Source organism: Zootoca vivipara, chromosome 7 (assembly GCF_963506605.1).
Source record: "Zootoca vivipara chromosome 7, rZooViv1.1, whole genome shotgun sequence".
Classification (NCBI taxonomy): Eukaryota; Metazoa; Chordata; class Lepidosauria; order Squamata; family Lacertidae; genus Zootoca; species Zootoca vivipara.
Window position 1 is genome coordinate 44551185 of NC_083282.1, and position 5739 is coordinate 44556923.

The window sequence follows — 5739 nt, forward strand, 5'->3', positions numbered from 1 at the left end:
ATTGTTTTTTTATCCTGTTCTTTGGTTTTTGTCGTATTATATCTGTGAGTTTCGCCAACTCCAAATACTCACACAGTTTGTTTACCCATTCTCCTTTTGTTGGTACAAGGGTACCTTTCCAATATTTAGCAATCAACACTCTGGCGGCTGTTGTCGCATATAGAAAAATATTGGTTCTATCTTGTGGTACATCACTACCCAGGATGCCCAAAAGGTAGGATTCTACTTTTTTTGGAAAAGATGTTTTTATTAACTTTTGAATTTCCGTATGAATCATATCCCAATATTTTTGCACATTCGGACATGCCCACCACATATGGAACAGGGAACCGACTGCGCTTTGACACCTCCAACATTTGTTGCTCATATTTTTATTCATCTTTGCTAGCCTGTCCGGTCCCAAGTACCATCTGTGGTGGAGTTTCATAAAGTTCTCTCTTAAAGAGTAACAGGCTGTAAACTTTATATTGTTCCTCCAGAATTTCTTCCAATCGTCTATATCTATTTCATGTCCAATATCTTGTTCCCATTTTCGCATATTTTGATTTTTCTCTTCGAATTTTGTTTCTGATTCTTCTAATAACCTATACATTTTGGAAAGTAGTTTTTCATTACTGTTCAGGATTTCTTTTTCAAATCGTGTTGACTTATTTTCAAATCCCCTAGTTCTTTTATCTTTTTCAAATGTTGCCTTAATTTGGAAGTATTCCAACCAAGATACACCTTTATCTTTCAATTCTCCATAACTTTTCAGTATAATATTTCCATTATCATTTTCGGTTATTTCCCTATATGTCAGCCAATTTTCTTTTTTATAACAATTTAGTGTCGCATTCGCTTCCAGCGGCGACAGCCACCAGGGTGTTCTCCCTATTATTCTTTCTCTTGTTCTTTCCCAAACCTCTAATAATGCTCTCCTGATCGTATGATTTTTAAGTCCTTTGTGGTTTTTACTCTTGTCATACATCATATAGCCATGCCATCCATAAATTTTGTTGTACCCTTCCAACTCCAGAGTGTCAGTTGTCTTTAGAATACACCACTCCCTCAACCAGGTCCAACAAGCCGCTTCAAAGTACCTTTTCAGGTCCGGTAATGCAAAACCCCCAGCTTCTTTCGGACTGGTTAGCGTCTCCATTTTCATCCTCGCCTTCTTGCCCTGCCATATAAAATCCGCTAGATCTTTCTGCCAATCCTTCAAATATTTAGTTCCAATTATTATCGGTATATTTTGAAACAAAAAAAGGATCTTTGGTAGAGCTATCATTTTTATCATGGAGACTTTCCCCCAAATGGAAAGATTCATATGTTTCCATTTCTCAAGACTATTTTTAATTTCTCTCCATTTCTTTACGTAGTTGTCTTTGAACAAATTTGAATTCTTATTTGTGATCCATATCCCTAGATAGTTCACTTTGCTTTCTATTTTAATTCCTGTGAGTTTTGCCAATTCTTCCTTTTCTTTTTCAATCATATTTTTAGTTATCATTTTTGATTTATCTTTATTTAATTTGAAACCGGACACCTCCCCAAATTTTTTCATGTCATCCAGTGCTTTTAATATACCTTTTTCTGGTGTTTCTGTCATTACAATTAGGTCGTCGGCGAAAGCTCTAACTTTATAAGAGTATTTTCCCATTTTTATTCCCTCAATTTCCTTATCTTCTTTCAGCATTTTTAGTAGAGTTTCCAATGTCATAATAAACAGGAGGGGTGAAAGGGGACACCCCTGCCTGGTCCCTCTTTCTATGCTAAATTCTTCCGTAACTTCATTATTTATCAATAACTTTGCTTTCTGTTTTTTATATATTGCTTTGATTCCGTTCATGAACTTTGAACCTAGTTGTAAACTTTCACACGTTCCATGGAGAAAACTCCATGAAACGCTGTCGAACGCTTTTTCTGCATCGACCAGCAACATTGCAGTTCTTTTACTAGGATTCATTTCCAAATACTCCATTAAATCAATAATTGTTCTAATATTATCCTTGATTTGTCTCCCTGGCAGAAAACCAGCCTGTTCTCTTCCTATTATCCTCTCCAGTAGTTTTTTCAGCCTCTTTGCCAGAATACCAGTGAAAATCTTGTAATCTATATTTAGTAAAGATATCGGCCTGTAGTTCTTTACTAGGCTCATATCTGCACCTTTTTTTGGTATTAGAGTTATCAGCGCCTCTTGCCATGAATCGGGTATTTCCCCTTTTTCTAAGGCTTCATTCATGATTATTTTTAGTTTTGGTACTATAACTTCCTCCAAATTTTTATAGTAATTAGCCGAAATCCCGTCTGGCCCTGGTGATTTACCTTCCTTCAGTTTCTTTATCGCGATCCTTATTTCTTCTTCTTGAATTTCTCCATTAAGGTGCTGGTATTCTGCTTCCCTAATTTCAGGTAGTTTATTTTTTCCTAAGAATTTTTGTATTTCTTTCTCGCCCTTCACTCCCTCTTTATATAACTTTTTATAATAGTTTATAAAGCAATTTTTAATTTGATTTGATTCCGTAATTTCTCTATTTCCATCCACAATTTTGTTTATTATCCTACTGGTTTGTTGTTCTTTATTCAACCAGGCTAGCATTCTGCCGGGTTTATTTGCATGTTCAAAGTATCTTTGTTTTGTCCATTTAATTTTGTTTTGTACCTCAGTATTCAATAAGTCTGATAGATGTGTTTGTAGCCTCTTTATCTGTTGCAGCAGATCTTCATTTTTGGGGCTTTCTATCAACTCTTTCTCCTTCTCTCTTATTTGTTTATTTATTCCCATTATGTCCTTCCCCTTTTCCCTTTTAATTCTCCCCATTTGTTGAATCCCATATCCCCTCTAAGTTTCTATAATAATAAAAAATCCCTACAAGGGCAAGTTCCATCTACACAAACTACACCAGACACCTGCACATTCCTGGCCGTGAGCCAGTAAACTATGAACATTCCAACTCCTTATCTCAAGGCCAAACTTGTTATGTCTCAGAGCGCCTCAAAACCTCACAAGATGCTGATCCAGTCTTCCCTTCTTAACTTAACTGGCACCTCCTTCTGCTCAAAGCATGTCTTCCCTGAGAATGGCAATGTAGTTGGGCAGGAATCTGCAAACATTTTGGGAATGGAAAGTGGCAGATTGCTCCTATGTAGAAGTCTTTGGTGGCACTCCCTGACTCCAAATATTTGAGGTAAACGCATAGAACAAATAGAATTTAAGGACACATATAAAAGGTAGGTCTGAAAAATATTCCCAGGGAATCTTGCGCTCAGTGGGTAGCAATCGCACAGTCTTTTCACAGCCCTAAGAACTGCAGCCTGTTACTCAAAGATAAATACTAATCTGATCTGCTTACACAGACATGAGTCTATGCATGCTCCAGTTACACTGAAGAGTTAAAAATTCTAAATACTCTTAACTACTATCTAGTTAGAGCAGGTAGCCATTAAGCCAGTGGGAAGGAAGGCATTCCAGAAGTTAACCCCAAGTGATGCTCAGGCATACCTGGTGTTATTAAACTGACTATAAATGGTGACCACAGTACCCTTGAGTTGAGGCTGGTGATGGTAGGCTGTATGCCTGAGTCCCTTCCAATTTCTTGAAGTGTTTGAGATAACAGGACTAGAAATAGGCAGAAGGCTGAGAGGTAAGAGTCACACCGATTTCATTTTTCATTACCTACAGCCAGTGCTTTTTTTTCAAAAAGAATGTTTAGGGGTGCTCTCATTTTGACTCAAGAAAATTACCATTCTACAGTACAGTTCAAATCAGGGAGAAATAAATACAGTAAATGGACAAAAGTACAAAGATTCACAAAATGTTTAGGGGTATGTGTATCCCTTCGTCCCCCCAGAAAAAGCACTGCACACAGCACACATGTGCACAGCACTTGTCCCCCTGCAAACAGGCTATTAAAAAGGCAGTCAGTGGAAATAAGGTGGTCTGATGGGGAGGTCCCAGAGCTTGCGATTGGGCTTGTGGTTCCCCAACCTTGGTCAAGGAGGTAAAATCTTTACAAAACATACTCAAGGCCACAATAATAAAATATCAGCTAAAATGTGTACCACAGATCAGTGGGTCTCCCACTGACATCTGGTTAGCCAGTGTGGGGAAAATATTGCTGGATTAGATAGGTCTTGAGTCTCAACCTGAAGGGCTATTCTTATGCACTTACCTGATGTTTTTACACATAAGTTGTTATGTATCCATTCATATACACTGTGTATACCATAAATAATATACAGTAGATATCAAAATGATATTAAGTTATATATCATTTCTGCTATGCTAATTCTCTGGTTTGCTCTTCATGCCGAGTCTTGTTGCTGCTGTCTCATCCTGCCTTGCAATGAATAAGGAAGTGTGAAAGAGAGAAAGGGAGATTCAGCATCTGAAGTGAACAGTTACATTATACAGTACAGCTATTTCTGTCCATGAAACATATTTTTGAGTGCTGAAAAGTACTGTAGAAAGCGCTGAACAATTTTTTGGGGGGCGGGGGACATTATGGTAACTTCTACACATAAATTCATGTTTCACAGCATATCTCACATCACACTCTTTCTAGCTTCCATTTGATCTTTATGGTTTGTGACTGTATGTATAATATTTGTATTCATCAGACAGCCATAATATATTAGTTCTTTCCCCCATTAATTTCTCCTTTACTTTCAGTAACCCAATTTTCCCACCCCATGTTTGATAGCTTTATTGAAATTAATTAGCTCTGCACAACACACCAGGAATCAGAATAACAACCAAAGAGCTAGCATCTTTTGCCTGTTTATATGGCAAAAGAAAGCCAACCCCATGTAGTCAGCATTGTGTCAACATAAAGGAGTCTAAAGCACAGGATCTGGCAGCTGCTGCTGTTTTTGCAATTTCAGTTTTCTGCATTTGCAAAGATTAGGCAAAGTTTATCTGTCTTCTTTTCCCCTTGTTTAAAATTATTTGCTGTAATGCTATTCATTCTAATCCTAAATCTGTTTTGGAGGGCACTACTGGTTTGTCTCTTTTCCTTCCTGACAGTTAGCGATTGTCATGTAAGGTTTACGTGATAATACCTACGGTAATTATTTACTCTATAGAGTTGACCCACTTTAATAAGTGAGAGCATGGTGGTATTAGAAGACTGCAGCCTTTCTGGAGTCTGTCACTGCAAATTAGTTTGCTTGGCCCAGTTACCTAGATTTTGCTGTAGAAGAATGCATAAATTGCTTTGGCTACATTTCTTTAGGCCTGGTTTATGCACACGAACGTAAAAGTCTGGTTAGATAAAGTTGCTATTGAATTCCTGAGAATCATTAAAATTTAAGTAGCCTGTGGTGGGGCTGTTTGCACCATTGGGCTCGCGATCGCTGATAAATAGAAAACTACAGACATACAAATGTTTCGGAAAGGTTTTTTTTTTTCATTCCTATCAGCAATATTAGGCAGGCCTGCGCGTTTCTCGGTGGCGGAATGCCTACTTGTTCCACCGTCTTAAATTCTTTGGGAGAATAAATGAGTGCCTGGCGCTTTAAGAATGAAGAGACTTCAGAGCCATGCCTGGGGATAAGGGTGAAGGAGGAATAAGCGAAGTCCATAATGTATTCGGGCAGCAGGACCTTAGCGTGCAGGGAAAGCGCACAGCATCACGGAAGTACCGTAGCTGTGAAAGGCTGGTTTGCCTGCAGCCTCCGATAACACAACCAGGAGGATACACACTCACGCATGCGCAGAGCAGAAATGGAAGGCGCGCGACAGCCCTGAGCAGCCTCTTT